This window comes from Vicugna pacos, chromosome 20 (assembly GCF_048564905.1).
Source record: "Vicugna pacos chromosome 20, VicPac4, whole genome shotgun sequence".
Classification (NCBI taxonomy): domain Eukaryota; kingdom Metazoa; phylum Chordata; class Mammalia; order Artiodactyla; family Camelidae; genus Vicugna; species Vicugna pacos.
The window spans coordinates 36,382,760-36,404,933 of record NC_133006.1 but is presented as its reverse complement, the minus strand read 5'-3'; the positions used below and the strand labels follow the sequence as shown (position 1 = coordinate 36,404,933).

At 38.5% G+C, this 22,174-nt stretch overlaps 1 protein-coding gene across 26 annotated transcripts in view; it reads left to right on the top strand.

Annotated features, from left to right (window-relative positions):
- The window catches only part of HIVEP1 (HIVEP zinc finger 1), a 224,579-nt gene extending 205,641 nt beyond the window's left edge, over positions 1 to 18,938 (top strand). For 20 of the 26 annotated variants that reach the window (XR_012062378.1, XR_012062379.1, XR_012062377.1 and 17 more), the window contains 4 exons: positions 805 to 909; positions 2,846 to 2,959; positions 6,037 to 6,144; positions 6,338 to 6,445. The gene's annotated coding sequence lies outside the window, so the exon portion shown is untranslated. The other 6 variants (XR_012062373.1, XR_012062375.1, XR_012062374.1 and 3 more) reach the window with 6 other exon arrangements.
- The last annotated feature ends 3,236 nt before the right edge of the window (positions 18,939 to 22,174 follow it).

Sequence of the window (22,174 nt, the reverse complement as noted above, 5' to 3'; positions counted from 1 at the left end):
TATTTGTATAGGTAATAGATTTTGTAACCTTTTCCTACACCCTTTCTCATAATTGATATAATAGGAGCCATAAAAATATTTGGTGAGAAAACATTTAATTTAAATAGCAGGAGATAAAATGGCAATGTAAAGTGACAATTCTAATCAAGCATAAAACATGTAAATCTCCAAAGTGTATCAGGATCCAATTATTAACCATTATTCAGAAAAATGTCTTTGTTACACGTCTTACAAGGATAAAAGTTAGACTGGAAGGAGGAGAACTGAGTGTGGATTCACACCGTTTTGGATACAAACAAGGGCTGAGCACAGCACAGCAAAATGTTATCAAGTCTCTGAATTGGATCCTTTCAGAAAGATTTCCAAAAAGAAAGTAATTTTCCATTACTTCTGATGGAAAAGAAAATTATTTAAACATATTTCTCCTACAAGAGACATCAAGTTATATTATTTTTTCCAGTGTGCAGATTTAAAAATAATGTAAAGAAAGCAAAGATAAGAACTTAGAAGGAAATTAAGACACTTATAAATTCTTTTTATAAAAGCAGTAAGAGAAAAAAGAAATAATTGAACTTTTTAGCAAGAGATTCTATATCTCAAAATAAACCAACAGAGCTAACTATATAAAATGTAACTTTTTCCTTCTAGTCCTTAGTTTTGGTGTCACAATATGGAAGTGAATAATTAGATGTTTTATGATGTTCATATATTTGTGGGTTTTAAAAAGATAAAAAGACCAACAGGCCATTTGTTATGCAGTTGGTTTTGCTTGAGACAAGACATCTTTCATTCATTCGTTTTCAGTTCTGTGAAAGACTGTGTGTAGTTGTTTACCTATGAATGTTGCCGAATGGGATGTACGGAAACGACATCGGGTGAAAGACAACAAGCGGCTTCACATTCCTGAAGGTCAGTCATGGAAAGAAAAGCCAGCTTTGAGATCAGCCAATTAGCCAGGCATGCCTAGTTTTCTTTGCTAATAGCAAGGCTTATTTTTGCCCCGTAGGTCAAACGTTAAGACTGGGTTTGATTCAGCAGTTGTAGCCTCTGATACATTTGAAGTTAGTTATTTTGGAACATCTTTGTACATCATACAGTAAGACATTTTCTCTTACTTTGATACTCATATTCCCTAAAAGTAGTTCTCTAGAAGTAGTTTAGGATTTCATGCAGAGTGTCTGCTTATTTATAACCAACCATGTACAATCATAATTACTGACTGGAAGATCCAAGTCTTCATTATGAGTATGTTAATTATTCTAGTAAAATAACTTGCATCACTTCATTGTCTGCAAATGGGGCTCCAATCTTTTTAAGTCCTAATTTTGATAAGAAACTGAATTTCAAAAACTCATCTATGAGGAGAAAAATAAGTTTTTAAAAGTTACTTTTTAAAAAATGAATTTCAGATCCAAATCATTAATGACTTTTTTGTTAATGGCCATGAAGTTAAATGACTGATAAAATATATTTTTCTCTGTCTCAGCCTCTGTTGCTAATAGTTGTGAAATGTTCAGTACTTGGTGCATCAATCCTCTTTGATGCTCAGGCAGCCCTGAATGCCTTCAGGTCAATGCTCGGAAGGGCCTTTAAATGGAGATAAAGATCAGAACTGACACAGGGCCCCTGGGGGCCTATCTTTCAGAAAATGTTTTGTTTGTTTTGTTTTGTAGCTAAACAAATTCCTGTGAACTCTTTGTTGTCATTTTTTCTAAATCCTTCTTTAAAAAAAAAAAAAGAGGGATTTGGAAGACAAAACAGGTTCAGGAGTCACAACATTTAAAGTTTCTGCCATAGGGAGAGACATAAATTCCTTAGAATTTCAGCTGAACTAGAATAAATATTTCCTAACAGTCTTTCATTATTGTCTCTTAGTGGCAACTTAAAGCTCTGTTGCTGTTGTTTTCATGTCACTATTTAAATAACTATCTTTGCAGCAGGTAGAATACATGCTGGATGTATCTGTAAATGATTTGTAAAGTAATGTAACTGATTTATAAATAAAACGATTTGTAAAACCTGCACATTTCACTGATTCAGTCCAAGGTTAGGGAACACTTATTTGTTGGCTGAAGTGTGACTGAATTTTGGTTCAGTCTCTGCTCAAGGCTTATTTTAGTGGCTGTAAGATTGTATCCCTACTGCTGTAAATCATCTCACAAATCTATGACCACATGGGGTATAGACAAGAGAGAACAGATTTACAAGAAAACAATCTCAGGTTCATAATCTACACGCTGCAACAAATTATTATAGATAGTGCTGATGTTCTATAGTTTGTCAAATCAAAACAGAAGCTTAATTTTCTGTTCTTATTTTAAATATTACATATGGAAACAAGTAACAGTGCATACTAAAACAATCTTAAGAACAGATTGCCCAAATTTAAATCACAGGTCAACAACTTATCAGGTAATTGTCAGATTATTTTCTATGCCTCAAGGTTCTCATTTGCCATTTATGGCAAAAGTACTCACCTCATAGGGTTTGGGAGACCATTAAAGCAGATAGTAGATAAAGCAGTAAAAATTCCTGGTGCATAAAAATACGTGGATAAATGTTAGCTCTTATTTTGAATTTTTCAATGATTTTTAAGTTTTACAACAGGACAGATACTAAGTCATGCAACAAATACTTATAAAGCACCTACCACATGCAAGACTATGGTCAGATCTTTATCTGTGACTATGTTGAGAACCACTGACACCCTTTTTTAAATGCTGTGCTATGTTTAAAATGTTTTCTAACATTCTGCTTTGCAGGAAAACCAGACAAAGCAGAAGTACAATGAATAAACCAAACAGGGGATCTCTCTAACAGCTTACATGAACTTTTCTGTCTAAAGGTTTGAAAAAATAAAGTGACTCCTGTTCATCCCCAAGCAGAAGATGGGCTGTCAGCTGGCAAAAAAAAGTGTGCATGATATTTGCAGATGATGGAGCACCATCTCAAAAGGAAGGTACGCATTTCCCAGCTGTCCTGTGGTTGCCTTATTCTTGCAGGAAGTGGGCACAGAGAGGAGTTTTCTTTGCAAAGGATCACCGCAGGACCCAGGCCCACCCAGACCTGCCCAGAGACCAGAGAAGGATGAAGATTACACCTCCCAGAGCTGTGAGAAGCCCTTCAGCAGAGTCAGGCTAGGGGCTCTAAGCATCTCCCGTTATTCTGGAATTGGGGCTGCTTTTTATTACCTGGCAACTTCAAGGTCACTCTCAAATGGACAGAAGGATATTCAAATCTGACTGTTAAGTAGGGACTGGAAACAGTTCATTAGTCCGAGAGTTATAGTCAGTAGTCAGTTCCAGGTAAATTTTTTTTTTTAAAGTCTTCGGTGTGTTTTTAAGAATCATAGAATTTTAGATGCAAAAAGAAACCTTAAGCTAATTCCTTCAATCTCCTCATTTAATAGATGAGGAAAATAATGTCTAAAGAGGGAAATTATATCCTTTTAGGAAAATACAAAGTGGCATATTCACACTGACTCCCACAAGGCTCTGGAGATAGTGCCTGAGATTATATTCCTCCTCTGCCTATGAGCTTTCTACACCTGAGGTCACTGAACATTGCTGTACTTCAACTTCCTGATCTGTAAAGTGGGCATAACAACACCAACCTCCGAAGTCAGTGTGAGGATTACATGAGATCTCATGTAGTGTGTTTGGAACAGGCCTACCTAGTCTGCAATAAGCATTCAATCAAAGTTGCCTCTTATTATTGTTATTATTACACTCACTGGTATTATTTTGGGGAAACTAAAGTCAGAAGAAACCAGAAGACAGCAGACAATCAAACATCCCTTCGTGCTCTGAAACTTTACTCTAAACCTCTAATGAGCTAGCTGCACGGCGAGGAAAATTTTATGCTTAGGATTATTTGTTTTTGTTTTTGTGTATCTCCCAGATCAGTATTCAAAGTACTTGAAAAAACTGGATATATAAAAGTTATGCTTGTAATGTTAAACATTCAAAAGAATTTGATTATTTATAGTCAATGTTTGAAAGATTTTAATTTGGTAGGTTTGTGGGTTTTGTGACTTTAACTTGAAATGCTTACGGTAACATTTCAAGAAATATAAACAGGAAATTTATAAATTTATAACAAAAAATATAGGATACTATCTTTTTAAGACACTGAGAATAGTAAAGGGCTTTTAGGTAACAAAACCCCCAAAATCATGAAGGCTTATAAATTCAAGTTCATCAAAATGCAAAACTTTGGATCTACACAAAAACATTACAATGTTAAAAAGACAACTTTGAGAAAAGGGATCTGCCTTATATATCTAACAAAGGATTCTCACCCGAGCATGTATTTTAAATATTTTACAAATCAGTAAAAGTCAAATGACCCAGCAGAAAAATGTTCACAAGGTAAGAATAAGAAATTCGAAGTAGAAAAAATAAAAATGGCCAACAAATACATTAAAAGTGTATACCTTCAATATGAAGAAGGAAAATGAAAATTAAAATGAGATTTTTTTTTAACCTAGATAGACAAACATTACAAACCCAATCACATCTGGTATGGGCAGGGCTGTGGAGGAGGCAGTGTTTTGACAGAGCTTGCAGAGGTCTAAGCTAATGAAGCTACTGGGAAGGACAGTTTAGCAGAATTTACTAGAACTGAAAATGCAGTCTATGTCCCAGTAAACACCACCTCTCCAAAACAACCCCATAACAAACACTTCCCAAGGAGACATGAACTAAAAAAACCAACTGTGTGATTTTTTTTAAGGGGGGTTATACTGAAAAACTATAAACAACCCAAAAGTCCTTCAGTGAGGTAATGCCTGAACCATATTCCTTTCCTGCTTAATTGCCAGTGTCTCCAAAATTACTATAAATTTATATTAAAAATACATAAAGGGACATGTACATAAAGTACAGACTGATGTGAAATAGTGTCAGGCTGACCATGGGCTCAAGTCTATCCTGGAAGCGTCCACAGATTCCTTTCCTACTGGATTACCTCAGATCATCTCCGCAAAGTCAGACATTCACACGAGATTTGTATTCAAATACATGAACACATCCTTGTTTTCATTTGCAGCAAAGGTTTTTTTTAATTGTAAATGTTGCTTAACGCTAAACAGGCTTGAAATGACAGATCAAATAAGGTATAAACAACATATGACCTCACGAGAATATACATCTCCACATCGCCATGAGGGCAGCTGGGTCAGATTCAAGGTAAGAGCCGATACTCCGAATGTGCAGGCTACTTTATAACTTTGATTGTATGTATGTTTAACTTGGCCTGTGAACTTGATCCAAGATGTTATTGCAGAGAACTGAGGTAATCAGTTATGGAAAAGTATTTGGGGACTTCCAGTAGCTTCTTGAGCCAACAGCAATACACCCAAATGCCGAAGCACTGACTCCCTTGCTAAAGTCAATATATGAAAATGTGAGCATTATCCTGGATGCCACTGTGCTGATGTAAGTGGCTTCTATTTGTCAAGTGCAGATCTGGGTTTTCTCCTGCCATAAAACGAGAAAGCTAACATCTTGATTACGCACCTTAAAATCCACCCCCACCTTTTGATAATGATAATGTATTTTGCAGTACAGGCAAGAGAGGCTACTTTTTTATCTGCCAAAACAGACTGAGATTATGACGAGCTAAGATATAGAAACTATGAAGTACTTTATGTTTCTTCTCCCAAAACTTGATTCCCTAGACATCCAAATCCAGTAATTCCACAGTTTATTCACAGCTCCTAAGATCTGGAGATTAGACAGCCATATACAGAGGCCAAAGCTCAAGCAACTCTCTGTGTTAACAAGAGGGAACAAAATATCACTCAAAAGGGGAAAGTGATGTAAGATGCTGCTTAAAGCAGATATTTAGAAATCTGTTGAAGGAACCTGTCATGTTGAGAGAAAACAATTCACACGTAGTATCAGTACCTCTTTTCTCTCTTTTGTTCTTTACATTGCCCCTTTTATTTAAAGAAAAGGAAAAATAAGAGCCAAGAAAAAAAAAAGGTATATGAAGAATCACACTCAGAAATGACTTCCTTATCCCGTTCCTCAGGGATGTGAAGCAGAAAGACAACAGCTTATTATACACTGATCATCTACTGTTCTTCTTCCAACAAGCAGCAAAAGTTCGGATCTTGTGTGTGAATTAATATGAAACCAGGTATTTGCATAGAGATGTCAAAGTTTTCACTTTAACTCAGGGCTGAAGAAAATGCCTATTTTTCGGGGGAGGATAGATGGCTTAGTGGATGGAGTCCTGGACCTGGGGCTGGAGCACATGGGTTCTCCCTGGACTCTACCATGTTTGTCTTGTGACTCACTATCTTTGGTCTTTCATTTCTTCCTTCTGAAAGTCATGCCTGCCATCCCTGCCTCCAAAGAGTCTTGCGAGGAAGAGCCAAAGAAGAGATGTATTAGAATCACCCAGGAAAATAAACTGTTCAAGTAGGTGTCCTCATTAATATCAGAATTTCCTTGTGATTAATAATGAGTGTGGCACTGTGCAAGTCCTTACTGCAAGCATGTGGTGTCAGCTCAGGTGGTGACTCTCCCAAGTGACTCAGAAAAGGATGTGCATCTTAGCACAGAAGGAGACCTAATTTTTTTAAAGTGAAGATGCAAGAACAATGCCAGAGATCAAACTGCAGTCTAATAGTATCTATGGGGGAGACTGTCACAGGACATTTAAAAAGAGAAAATGTATGTAGTAAAAAGACAATGTACTTTCAAGTGGGACAGCTAAGAGAAATGTTTTGTTTTGTTTTTTGTTTTTGGAAAGTGTTAAGACAAAGGAAAGGTTGGGTGTGTACCAACTGTAGTTTTAATTATTTTGAAAAGCAAGAACACTTGAGAGCTGACGAATTCATAAACATGGTACAACAAAGCTGTCCTTGGTACTGGTCTTAACATCATCTGCAGTACTCGTCACACAGGTAAATACTCAGAAGGCAACCTGAGACAGACAGAGACAGAGAAGGAAAGGCACATTTAAAGGGTATGACTGACAAATGAACTTATTTACAAAACAGAAACAGACTCACAGACATAGAAAACAAAGGGGAGAAGCGAGTGGGAAGGGATAAACTGGGAGTTTGAGATTTGCAGATACTAACTACTATATATAAAATAAACAACAAGTACGTACTGTATAGCACAGGAAACTATATTCAATGTCTTATAGTAACTTATGGTGAAAAAGAATATGAAAATGAATATATGTATGTTCATGTATAGCTGAAGCATTATGCTGTACACCAGAAATTGACAACATTGTAAGCTGACTATATTTCAATAAAAATATATTAAATAAATAAAGAAGATGACATGACTCTGCACGGAGCGATCTTTGGCTCCAGCACCCTGCTGGCGTTCATTAAATCTTCTGTGCAAACGTCTGGGTGGCAAAGCTGCTTTGTGGAGTTCTTGGAGATGTGCACTATAGCGACCTCTCAGATAAAAGCCCTCTTTTTAGATGAGAAGGATACTGAGATAACTGTTTTAATCACTTAATTTAATCTTGTTCTTCTTGGACTAGAATTCAGATTTCCTGATTCCTAATCTTTTTGCCGACTTTCATCATTTTTCACATTTACAAGATACGATCTTTTAATTATTGGACAATGATTTCAGCTCATTTTTGGATCCTGTCTCGCCACCACCCACTCAAAATTATATTACAGCACATACGGATATGAATAAAGATGAATTACAAGCTTAATAATTTTGTTATATCCCCTGAAACTAGATACACAAGGGGGAGAATCTATGCTTATATGTTTCTATGTGAAGTGAAGAAGGTTTGCAACATAAATTGCTAACAAAAATAAAGAATTTCAGATGCTTAAGCTCAGCATTACTTTAAGAGATTTTTAAAGGCAGGGATTGTAGACTAAGTCACATTATTAACAGGAATTCACAGATAATCTTTCGGGGACGTGTGAGCTATCTGTCAGAATTTACAAGGGACGGTTAGAAACAAGCCTTCTGTCAGGTTCCTGCACTTGGGAAACAGTTATAGATGATATGGGATTGCCTTTCTTTTTTGCTTTCAAGAGACTAGGCAGAGTGTTTTCAGCAAGGATCCCAGTTTGGGATCTCTCAAAACCTCTGTATTGAGAATGCAGCTGATCTATTTGTGGGCTGACCTGGAATCTTCTAGAATGTTAGCTACAAAAGGTTAAGATATTAATCCCTGTACTAGCACACAGCACAAATACAGGAAGTTGAGACATTAATCCCTATAATAACATTTGGCACAAATACAAAAAAAAAAAGGTTTTCTTTACAATTATAGTATCATCACACTAAATAGACTTATCACAAACTGCCCCTCATTCCACTCTTCCAAACGTGCACACAAAGTGTATTTTGATCTGTATCACTGCCACCTATTAATACGGCCTTCACTAACAATCCCATTTTGGCGGACTATATTTATATTTTAATTCCATTATGATCAGAATAATGAGGCTATTGACGCTTCCATTTTCTCTTTGAACAGCCTCTTCAATTTGAACTGTGGCCCTTTTGTGCACCAAACTTTGTCACGGATGGAATATTTTAGCATGCATTTTTCTGTTTCTATGAAGCAGTTAACATAGGAAAAAAACTCTCCATACTCATTAAATGCCACCAATAAAATAAAAACTTTTGTAAGTGATTATTTAATTGTCCCGTACAATAAAGGGTTCAGCTGAAAAGTGGCATGTACTATTAGTTTATTACAACATTAACAATCTTCCTAGGAGAAAGCATTATTTCTTTAAAAATGAAAAGCAGTGGAGGCTTCAAAATATTTTTACAAAATTTAAGGTTAAAATTTAATGTACGGGGAGATGGAGATATATATATATTCTCTATGGATACATACTTTTAAAGTAAAATTTCTAGGATAAACATTTTAGTATTAAAAAAAGAAGGGACTTCTGGCTATGGACATGCTGATGTAACAGGTATTGGATTTAACTATCGAAAGTAAACGACCATCAACCTGGACAGAGTGTATGAAGTGTTTGCGAACCCTGGATGATGTACCACTCAGGAGAACATCACGTGCTGCAGCCACGTCCCAGGTTCACCTCAGCGTTTCGCCCAGGGCACTTTCCAAAGCACAGTGCGAGGAAGTTAGCCCAGACTGAGAGCAGGGTCTTGCTGGGTGGACAAAACAGATGCCAGCGTTCAGGGCTGTTGAGTCATCTGTAATTTATGGAGAAGGGCTCCCAGAGAGGAAAGAGCTGCACAGAGAAGTGGCCTTAGCAATCTGCATAGAGATTCCTCAGTTTCTCCCCAGATACTAAGCTGGCCATGCTCAGAGGGACACATAGTGATTCCCATCAGAGAAGAGCTACCGAGAGGCTGAGAGCTGAAATGGTGGGGGGTGGGGGTTAAGGAGGCGCTGGCATCCTGACCAGGCTGGGTGGAAGCATTTCACTCAGCTCCAGACATTCTGTCAAAATCACAGAAAAGCCACACCTTAAAAGTAGAGCTAACAACTGAATTAAAAAGTAAGCAAAAGATCTTTTTTTAATTGAAGTACAGTCGATTTACAATGTTGTGTTAATTTCTGGTGTACAGCACAGTGATGTTATTCATATATATATTCCTTTTCATTATAGGCCGTTACAAGGTATTGAATAGAGTTCCCTGTGCTCTGCAGTAGGACCCTGTTGTTTATTTTTATACTTAGTAGTATTTACAAATCCCAAACTGCCAATCTAAGCCTCCCCACCGTTTTCCCTCTGCCCCCATAAATTTGTCTTTTTGTCTGTGAGTCTGTATCTGTTTTGCAAATAAGTTCGTGTCCTTTTTTTTCCCCCTTAGACTCCACATATAAATGATACATTTCATTTTAAAAAGATATTTGAATGGCTATAAGTGCTCAACATTATTAGTCATTAGGGAAATATGTGTCGAAACAAGAATAGTATACCACTACACACCCACTGAAATGGCTGCAATAAAGCATCAGACAACACCAAGTGTTGCCAAGGATGTGGAAAAACAAGAAACTTCACATATTCTGGTGGGAATGGAAATGGGACAGCTATCTTGGATAACATTTTGGCAGTTTCTTAAAGTGTTAAATGTAAATTACCATTCTACCTAGCAAATCCACTTCTAGAAATCTACCTAAGAGAAATAAAAACATAGCTCTATGCAAAGACATGTACACAAATGTTCACAGAAGCATTATTTATAATAACCAACAAATGAGAAACAATCTAAATGTTCTTCAGTTGGTGACTGGATAAATAAAAATGGGTATATCCATATAATGATCCTGTATATTCAGCAATTATAAGAAATGAACTGCTGGTGCATGTTACAAAATATATTAAGCTGAAAACATGCTAAATGAAAGAAGCCAGACACAAAAGACAAATTTATATGCAATGTCCACAAAAAATAAATTTATAGTAGTAAAGCAGGGCAGTGTCTGCCCAGGACTGAAGACAGAGGCTGGAATTAACTGTAAATGACACAAAGGAGCTCTAGGGGATGATGGAAATGTTCTTAAATTGGATTGTGGTGATGGTGACACAATTCTATAAATTTACTAAAATCATTGAGTTGTTTAAAAAAAAAATAGGGCTATATTACCACAGAGTAAGTGCCACTCTAGAGCCATCCAAATAAAGCCTAAAGTTGATCAACCAGCAAATTAACTGCCTCCAGAATAAAACTCAACATTATTTAAAGGGAGGCTAAATCCAGACTGCACAACACAGCAGCTGCACTGTCCAACATGCAGTAAACACTTACCAGACATGGAAAGAGGCAATAAAATGTGACCATAACAAGGAGGAAAAAGTCAGTAGAAATAGACCTGAGATGACTCAAGATGGTGGAATTATGCAATAAAAACTTTCAAAGACTATTATAAACCTGTTTTGAGGATTAAAAGGAAAATAGACATTTTGAGTGAAGATACAGTGAATTTCAGCACAAAGATAAAAACTATAAAAATTAAATACATGGCAAATCTGGAACTAAAAACAAAGTCAGAAATGAAAAATTCACTGGGTAGGTTGAACAGCAAATTGGAAAATACAGAAAGTAACAGTAAATTTAATGAAGGGCAATCAAAAATTTTAATTTAAGTACAAAGATTTCTTTAAAATGAAGTGACCTATGAGACATACCAAGCAGTATAACATGTGTAACTATGTTAATGGTATGAGAGTAGAACAGCCTTTTCTAAATATAATACAAATACAGCAACTGTAAAAGGAAAGACCAGTGAATTTGATGATATAAAAATTAAAAGAAAATTTTGCACAGGTAAAAAAAAAAGCAACACGTAAAGTAAGTTATAAACAATAAATGGAGAAAACAGCTTAGAAAAAGCTAATAACTCAATGGAAAAACTGGCAAAAAAATGAAGAAATGGTTAATCAGAAGAAAAACACAATTTTTTCCCTTATGAAAAATGTTCTATCTCACTTATAACTGAAATGTCAATTAAAACCACTATATACTCAAAGATATAGAGAATAAACTTGTGGTTACCAGTGCAGAGACAGGAGGAGGAAGGGGCAAGATATGGGGTACGGATTAAAAGATACAAACTACTATGTAGTAAATAAATAAGATACCAGGATGTATTTTACAACACAGGGAATATAGCCAATATCTGATAAGTGTAAATGGAGTGTAATTTATAAAAATACTGGATCACTCTGTTGTACACCTGGAACTAATGTAATACTGTAAATCAACTATACTCTAAGTTTAAAAATAATAAAAATAAATAAATAAAACTACTATATACCACGCCCCATAAATGATTACCAGTAAGAACAAAAGTGTTTGGTAGTGCACTATGATTTAAGGCTCTGGAGGAAGGAATCAGCACTCTCATGTTCATTCTAGCACTATCCACAATAGCAAGACGTGGAAACACCCTAAATGTCCATCAACAGATGAAAGGATCAAGAAAATGTGGTTTATACATACAATGGAAAACCAGGCAGCCTTGAAAAAAAGAGAAGGTGATTCTTCAATACATGACAACACGGATGAAACCTGAGGACATCATGCTAAGTGAAATAAGCCAGTCAAAGAAAGACAAATACTGCATGATCCCACTACTGAAGGTATCTAAAGTAGTCAGACTCATTGAATCAAAGAGCAGAATGGGAGTTTTCAGGGGCTGAAAGGAGGAAGGAAATGAGAGTTATAAATCAGTGAGTGCAAAATTCCAGGTGAGTAAGATGAATCCATCTAGAGATCTGTGTGCAACATTTTACCTATAGTCAACAATAATGTACTGGACACCTGAAAATTTAAGAGTGTACACCTCATGTTAAATGTTCTTACCACAATAAAATAAAATTAAAGAAAAAAGAATGCTGGTTGAGGGAATACATGGAGAAATCATTAGTTTCATGCACTGTTGATTAGAATAAAAAAATTGTTCCCCCAATTTGATAGGCCAATTCAGCACTATAACATAAAGATAAGTATTTCTAGGAATTTATCCTATTTCTAAGAATTTGTTCTTATTGATATATTCACACATAAAAAAAAAACGAACAATGATATTCATTGTGTCAACGTGTACTGGCAAAAGTTGGAAACAAGCTAAATGTTCAAATAAAAACAGTAATTGAATTATGAGATATTCTTTAAATGGAATACAATTTGGCCACTGAAAAAAATGAAGCAGATCTTTGTGTACTGATATGGAACATTCACTAAAATATATTAAGTAAACAAGAAAGCAAAGTGCAGAACAAAGTGTATGTTATGCTACCATTTGAGAAAAACTATGAAGATGTAAGCCCACATCTCCACCCCCTTGTCCCTCTTACACAGATACATGTAGACATCATTTGTGTTGACACCCCTACTGGAGAGGGGACTCAGGACTGCAAGCAAGGAGAAATGGGAGAGGCTGGCTCTTCATCAGATAACCTTTTGTTCCCCCTTGAATTATTTACTGTTTGTATATATTACTTACTTAAAAAATAAAAAATAAAAAATTTCAAAGGTGAGTAAGTGGCGGGGGGTGGGGAGGCAGGCATAGAGGTAGAAACACTTCAGTGACTTTCCATTGCACCTGGAATAAAAGTCAAAGCCCTCTTTGAACTGGCTTTTCCCCATTTCTTCAGTCACACCTTCTTCTTTTGTCCTCCTCACACTCTGTGGTTCCCAGCTATGCAGTCATCCCTGGGTATCCACTGGGCACTGGTTCCAGCAACCTCGGATTCCAAAATCCACAGATGCTTAAGTCCCTTATACACAATGACATAGTATTTGCCTATAACCTAGGCGCAACCCCCGGTATACTCTAAATCGTCTCTAGATTACTTAGAATACCAAATACAATGTAAATATTATGTAACTAGTAGTAAATACAATGTAAATGCTGTGTAAATAGTTGCCAGCCTGTGGCAAATTCAAGTTTTGCTTTTTGGAACTTTCTAGAATTTTTTGGGGGGGGGAATATTTTTCATCTGTGTTTGGTTGAATGCACAGATGTGGAACCAACAGATATGGAGAGCTGACTGTACTGACCTTCTTTCAGTTCCCAGAACAAAGTCAGCTCTCCCCCTTCAGAACATCTGCACTTCCTTTCTGCCTCAGCTCTATTCCCCCGGCTCTACATGGCGGCTCCCTCTCCACCCCACTCTTGGCTCTGGTGGGCACTTACTCAGAGAGGCCCCACCCTTAGGCAACTGCTCTCAAGTGGGTTCCTTTTTCAGTAGTCTTTTGTGGGGTTGGGGGGCACCTAATTCCTTCTATTCACACTTACCACAGATGGTAGTTGTTTATTCCTTTATCTGTATACTGGCTTGTTCAGTATCTTTCTACACTCCTCCTCCAGACTGTAAACTCCTTGCAGTACCATTTCTATTTTATTCTCTGGTCAACACCTCTGATACAGCCTGACACTGCAACCTGGTCAGAATGCAAGCATCTCTTGAATAGATTCATTCATTCATGAAAAAATCAAAAGTTTTATAACAAGTTAGAGTAACTGCATGAATGGTACATAAGTGTAAAAATGTGGCCCTTTTTAGTATTTAAAACGCTCACGATGCCCAATGTTTTCTTCTGCTTTATACACTAAACTTTCATGCACAGCTGGCTGCTCATTTTTCTTAACAGTCTCAGTGCTTTGACAACCAAATCAGAAAAAAAAAAGCACAGAAAAATGTAATTTTAGCAACTACCAAATGGACTAATAACTCCAGTAGCATTTTTTTTCCTTAATTCTCAAGAAGCGTAATTCTCAAGTGTAACTGTCAACTAATTTTTCTTAAAACATACATCAGCCTATTACTTAGTTTACTGTAAGACATGGAGAAACCACACTTGTTCGGGGGGGCTGTTAGTTCATATACCTCAATTTGTTGGCCCAATTCATAAAGGAAAACAATAAAACATATATGTAAGTTGACACTCAATGTCATTTGATTATTTTTGCCAAAGTCCAATGCACAGTGTAGTTACAGAGCTGAATTTTAGCAGCAGTACCAACGTAAAATGGCATCAGGCTTTTCACATTTTAAATCATAAATACTATCTCATTAGATCCTTGTTATAAAAACAACAGAGATCATTCCGGCCCTTGTTTTTGTAAAATCAGACAGCTTAAACCTGGAAAAGTTGCAATGTCGTTTAGTTCTGTTCCTCATTTTATAGGTAAGAAAACAGGCCAAGAAGCATTATAAGGTGTGTCCTAGTCTCACAGCTTGTTAGAATCAAGACCCAGGTCCTTTCTTGGCCAACTGGAAAATGACTGAATATGCTCCTGCAACACCTTAACATTATACAAATGACTTTTTAAATGTACAAATTTAAATAAATTTAAATAAACTGAATCGTTTTTTTTCTTAAAACATAGAGCATGTGTAATAAAAAATATCCTCCTCTATATCCTACTACCCAAAAAGAACCATTGTTTTCATTTTGGGATAATATTTTCTAGTATCTTTGATTTGCATAAATATATTAATATGAATAATATACTATATATTATTACATATTAAAATACATATTTAAAAATATATCTAAAAGGTATACAAAATTTCATTCTATGCTTTTCAGCTAACATTTCATTCTTATATTTTTATTGCTGAAAGCTTTCATAATCATAATTTTAATACATATTTAATATGCTATCTAATGAATGTAGTATAACTTGCTTATCCCATCTCCCATTTTGGACACTGAAGTTGTTTCCAGTTTTTGCTTTTATTAATAATTCTGAAGTAAACATTCCACATGAATATCGTGGTCAATATCTCTGATAATTTCTATAGGACAGATTCTCTGCAGGACAGTTGTAATAGTCTTAAAACTAAGGCTGGATTATGATGATCAGACCAATTAGCAGTATGTGGACCCACTGATCCCAAGTAGTGCGAATTAATGAGGTGATGTAAAACTAACAGGAAGTCATGTGGCGAAAGGTTTCTGTTCTTGACATTTTCATATTAAAAAAAAATGTGGTCTATGACTTGGAGAAACATTGCCACTTTTATCTGATCACAAGACATTATATCAATTCCTACCCCTTGACAGTTGGGCGATACACTCCCATTTACACGTCCTCTTTTCTACTTCTTCCTTCTCTAGTAGAAGAAGTGACAGCAATGGAATTCCTATGAGAGGTATGTTACATTAAGACATTTATGTACCTTTGTGCACATGTTAAATGGAATTTTTGGCTCTTTAGACCTCAAGAAAGAATCAACAGAATCATGGTCTTTTCATTCTGATTACTCCAAAAAGGATTCTTGGGTGTGGAGCAGTGATAAACATTCACGTTCTACTCTGTAGCCACCACTTCGGAATATCTTCACTGCTGTTACTCTCCCTGCTAATGGGAACTGACATCAGACTGACTTTGCAGTTAGCTACTGTCACAGTGACACAAGCTCTGGCTCCAAATCATTCCTTCCTCCCCCTCCATCATCACTGGCCACCCCATCACAGCTCCGAGTCACTCATTTCTGACACATTGCCCTGGCGGAGACAGGGGAGGGGCCATCACTCCACAGCAGCAGAATTCTCTTCCTGGCTCCCCGTGAAAGCAGCCTCACTCTTAATCTCAAGCTGCTCTGAGTGTCACAATCCACCCCTTTCATCTAATTAAGATTGATGGAACTTTATGCAGTGCTAGGAACTGACAAGAAAAGCAGTGATTTCATTTAAATAAGATTTATTGAGCACTTATTCTATGCCAGGAATGGAGGGAAGAGGGATAAAAAATACATAAAGACATATTCCTTGCCTTCAAAAAATGGTGAAGCTTACGAAGATGGAGGCAGTAAGCAAATCAACTTCAGTTCAGGGTAAGAGATGCTAGATGCGAGAAGTATACATGTGATGCTGTGCGCAAGAGGACCTAAATCACCTAGATGAGGGAGTTACTCAAGGTGAGTGTTTAAGAATAAGTACAAGCTAGAGTAAATAAAAGGGGCATGGGTGTTCCAGGCAGAAGTGCAAGCACGAATAAAGGCAAGAAAGCCTGATGAGTGAAGCTACGGGAACTGGATTCTGTTTGGCACAGACGGTGTAGAGCAGGAGGAGGTGGTGGTGGTGGTAAAGCTGGTGGGAAAGGTAGGTTGGCTCTGCATCAGCAAAGATTTAAGATTCTACTTCTCAGTGATGTGGGGAGCCAAGGCAGAGTTTTAGGCTGGGCTGTGACAGGATGTGATCTGCATATTAGAGGGAATGGACGACTCCTGGCAGCCAAGGAAGAGTAAGACAGCAGGGAAGAGGCACGAGGATGGAAGGTAGCAAGTGCAGGTGAACTGGGCTGCTGAAGAAAAGATGGGTTTGAGAGTGATGCAGGAAGACTGAAAGAACTTCACGAAAGACTATAGATGCGGATGCAGAAGAAGGAGGAGGTGTAAGGGAGCCTGTACTTCCGGCTTAGGCAGGTTGCAGGGACAGGATATAGACAGAACACAGAAGAAGCTAGGTTTAGGGGAATGATAGTGACTTCAGTGTTGGAAATATCGAATTGGAGACATTTGTAAAGCATGGGGGGCAGAGCTGGGAAGTACAGTGGGCAGTTTTCTCAACGGATCTGGAGCCTCTGAAGAGTGGGCTGGGCTAGAGATCATGATACAAATGGACACCTGCCTCAGTCAGTGTGTATCATGGCTGAAGCCCTGGGTTTTGATAAAGTTACCCAGGGAGGAGGTAGACAGTGACAAGGTCAGAGGACCTCTAAGAATGGAAAAGGTCTGTGGTGGATTTTTATTGTCTTGTTTTGTTAAAAAAAAAAAAAAAGGAGCTTCATGAAGTTTTTTTGTTGTTGTTGTCGTTGTTGTTTTTTTAATTCTGAGAGGGAAGAGCCAAAGGAAAGTCTAAAGATGCAAAAGACAGCAGGTCAGTGCTAGAGTGATTCCCCTGAGGGAGCAGAAGGTATTCATTCAGTTGTTCATCCAACAAATATTTACTGAATTCCTCTGTGAAGCTGGGAACAAAAGATCCCTGCCCTCATGCAGCTTACATTCAAATGGTGACACAAGAGAGCCAGAAAAAAATCAGTAATATTGATAGAGTATGTCAGAAGGTGACAAGTGCTACAGAGGATAATAAGGCCGCATTACGAGGACAGGGAGTGCTGGTGGACAGCATGTGTGTGTGATGTAAACAGTCCTCAGGGAAGAATTTCCTGGGAAGGTGACAAAAACATGAAGATGAAGGAGAAAGCCGTGCAGACTTCTAATGTTCTAGGCCAGGGAACGGCCAGTGCAAATAATTGGAGCCTCACCGAACAGCAAGGAGGCCAGTGTGGCCGCAGCAGAATGAATGCGGAGGAGTGCAGCAGATCAGACCAGGGAGGGGCACCAAAGACAGATCCCGGAGCAGTTTGTAGGTCTTTGTAAGGAGTGTGGCCTTTTCTCTGGGTTCTCAAAATTATTGAGAAGGGAATCCAGTGGAGGGTTGTGAGTGGAAAAGGAACAAGGTCTGACAGCTTTTAAAGAATCATCTTGAGGCTGAGTTGAGGACAGACTACTGGAGGCTGTGTTAGTCAAAGTTCTCCAGGGAAACAGAGCCAGTATGGTGTGTGTGTGGGGGGGGCGGTGTTTCTATGGAGGAAAAGAGAATGAAGAGACCAACTGATTTTAATGAACTGGAGTTCACAATTGTGGAGACTGGCAAATCCAAAAATCTATAAGGTTGACCAGCAGGCTGGAGACCCCAAAATGGGCTGAAGTTCAAGTATGAAGGCTGTCTGCTGGTAGAATATCCTTTTCAAAGGTCATTTTGATAAAGCCATCAACTGACTGGATGAGGCCCACCCACTTTATGATAACTTGAAGAAAGCCTAGTCTGTGGAGGTAAAAATAACTTATATATCTTCAATATGAGAAATTTGTTTTTTTTTTAAGTTTTAACTCATTGCTTCTAAGATGTTTTTCGTAAACTTGTTATAGGTTGATTTTTATGGCTATGCATGGGGGTGGGGGTCTCATGAGAATGACACAAAGATAAGCTTTTGCTGACTTGGAGGATAAAAGGAAATGGAAAGAAATCTGAATATGTTCCACCAAAAATGGTTCCCCCTGCACTGAAGAAGTTATTTTTCTATAATTCAGTAGTTTGGAGAAACACTGATCTAAATACATATTTTCTAGTATTGCCTAGGGGTTAAAAAAAATTTTAAACAACTTTAAATACTCCAGGAGACACTCTATTTTCTACTATCCTTTATCATGGAGAGTCTTTTTTTCCATATTTTACAACTTTGATTTATTCTATTTCATAATTTGGAGTGCATTTCTCATTTTCTTGCTATGTTTCCAGTAATGCAAAATTATTGACGGTTTTAGGTATTGTCCATTCTTAATTTCCCCCCTATAATTGATTTAGAACATTTCTGGATCACTTTTCCCCTTCCTACATTTTCTTTCTTTCCCAACCTTTTATGTCAACAGAATATGCTGCAGATAAATGCTGGCTGAATATGAAAGAGCTGACACACATCCAGAATATGCAAATTCATTGGTAACATTAAGTTTAAAAATGCATCCCAAGGAAGGTAAGTGCATTCAACCCTTCCACCTGCACCAAACACAATGGGTGCTAGATTTCCATATTGATCCATCCCCTACAGTGTGAACCTTGAGTTTAAGGTCAGAAAAGTTAGCTTTAGTAAATTACTTCGAAATCAGAGCTCCCACCTCCTTCAATTTTCTGGAAAATGAAGTAATCACAGGGATACCCCTTCAAATCTAGAAAGTGAATGTAAGTATAGGATGTGCATTTGTGCACTGTGACCCCTCCCTGCCAAAGACTGGGCCTTTCTAGATTCCAAAAAAGGACATACATTTTTGGGTGTCTAATGTACACTGATGTCAAACATCATGGTGGCACATGTCTGCATTTTGTGGTCCAATTCCCAAAAGATCTCATTGAAGAAGTCTCTCCCTCTTGCCCCTGATTCGTGGGAAGAGTGGTCTGACACAGGAAGCTGTGTCACTGAAAGCACCACGCTGGCAGCTGGAAATGACCTTATATAGTAGCATCGCTTACCACACACTGTGCTGGAATGATTGGTCTGGAATGTGGTGACTTTCAATGCTGATAAGGACGTCCCACAGGAGAATGCTTGGTGGCTGTAGCCTGGTCACCCATTAAACAGCGGCTCTTGTTTCAGACCAGTGAAGAGTAGAGCCTGGCAGAGTTTTCATTCATTGCAGACACGGACCACACTATCTTTTTTTTTTTTTGAAACATTTAGAGTTGCAAGCCAACATGCATTTCCTGTGGAGCAAGTGTGCCTCTGCCAGCCGTCCGGTGTGGTCATGTGTTACTATCCAGGTGATTCGGGCACAGAGTCACTAGTGAGCCACTGTTTCCTTTGCTGGGAGCAGCAGCAGGACACAGAAAAGCCCTTCAGAAAATAATTTATCTAGATGCTTGCAAGCCAACGAGCAAATGAATTGACAGGAGGCTAGGCAACTGGGTCCCAAGGACAGAAAATGTCTCTGAAGGTAACCAAGTATCTAGAAGTTTCACTGATGGTCTTGCTACTGCTGGGCTGAAAGAAGTGGAGGTCAGGGGCTCAGAGAAAATCCTTTCTCCTCATAGAAGAGAATGAGGAAGAGAGGCACTCAGAGAGTTCATCCAAGCACACGGACAGACTGACAAAAAGTAGGAGGTTCTTGCCCATTTGTACTGTAGGGGACAAGGACATGTTCCCAGGCTCCCAGACGTCAGCCTTCTCACAGGAGCCCCTGGTTTCCCATTTTTCGTGCCACCTCCTTGGCACACCTTTCAGCACATGGTAGGTGTTCACACTTCCTCCCTTCCGGTTCTCCCTCCTTTGCTGTCCTTAATCTCCCTCCCTCTCCTCATGTTCTCCCTGTATCCCGGGCACCTCCCTCAAGAACAACTGGCAAAGCCTGATGAAGGCTGAATTTCAGCACCAGGCATCCTCCTGAGTCTTCAGGGAAGAAAATCCCCTGGCCAAAACAGTTTGCTCCCAGCCCAGCTCTGCACCACTTGCAATAAATTTTGGTTTCTGCATTTTAAATGGCAAGGATGATTTATTCAGCATGATCAGGCCCAGCTGTAGTCACCTAATTTCATTGACTTGTTTCCCCATTCACAACTATTTATTGAGCCCCTATTATGCCCTAAGCACTGGAATGACAGCAGTGAACAAACAACAAAGACTATCCTCATGAAGCTCTGGGGTTGGTGGAGAGAAGCAACGTACAAACAGCAAACATAAATCACATCGGGTGGTAACGAATAACATGGAGGAGAACGAAACAGCATAAGGTGCATAGAGAGGGGGTGGGTGGAGAGATGGATGCCTCTGGAGCAAAGACTGCAGGGAGTCCTGTGGAAGCCAAGAGGAAAAGCATTACAGCTGGAGGGAACAGCAAAGGTCCTGAGTCAGAGAATGCCTGGGTATTCAAGAGCAGTAGTTGAGCAGGCACAGAAGGTTTGAGGTGGATGACTGGAAACAAGGTCACAAAGCAGGCAGATCTCCTGAGGTTCTATAGATCATGGTCAGGATCTTGACGTTCCCTCTGAACCAGATGGAGAGTCAGTAAAAATGTGAGCAAAAGCAAGTAAGATATGATCTCCTGCATCGTACAGTGGTTAAGTCCCTAGGTCTTAAGTCAGGCTGCCTGTTTGCAAACATGCCTCTGCTTCCTGCTAGTTGTATGACTAAGCATAAGTTACTTTTGTGTGCCACCTGTGTGACAACTGTACCCATCCCTCAGGGTTGTTGTAAGAATTATATAAATTAGTATTTGTAAATGACATATTTGTTAAATATACAAGCTAAATGTATTTTTAAACGATCACTTTAAAATTTTGAGCAAGGTGGTTTTGACCTATTTTCCAGCAATTAATACAAGTGACTTTCCTAGGAGCAGATTTCCACAACTCATAGATGAACAGATAGGGATTATACACAGGTCTGCTGACCCTGAAACCACATTTCACCATGATACCTGCTCCTTTCCCTCAGCAACCCAAGCTGCTAGAGCCATCATTAATGTGATAGTAACACTGTGTGTTGAATTGTGTCCCCCCCCAAATTCCTGTGTTGAAGTCCTAACCCCCAGAACCTCAGGGCATGACCTTACTGGTAGATGGGGTCTTTACAGAGGTAATCAAGTTAAAATGAGGTCATTAGGGTTGGCCCTAATCCAGTATGACTGGTGTCCTTATGCAAAGGGGAAATTTGGGCCCAGAGACACACACACACAGGGAGGCCAGGTGGAGACTGGAGCTTTGCTGTCACAAACAAACTACCAGAAACCAGGAGGGTGGCCTGGAAGGGACTCTTCCCAGCACCTTTAGAAGGGAGCATATTCCACTGATATCTTTTTATTTTTTTAAGGTGGCAAACATTTGTGAGTGAAAAATACTGCCTGCCAAACAATAAACAAAGGGTGTTGCAGCCATCAAGCCATCACATTGCAGCCGCCCCCAACGGTGAGCCTGGAGGGAACTCACGATGCATACAGGATGCCCACCATCAGCTAAGGCAGCCACCCTCAATGGTGCAGCCTGAGGAGACTCAGTACGGAAGCACAGGATACTGGCCCGACAGCTAAGGTACATATTCGAACAATGTCAATGAGCCCAGACTTTCGCACCTTCCCATACATACAAAAACACTAAATTCCTTAACTTGAGATCTGCTTTTCTTTAACTAACAGTAATCTTATAATGTTCTGACTACCTAGTCTTTG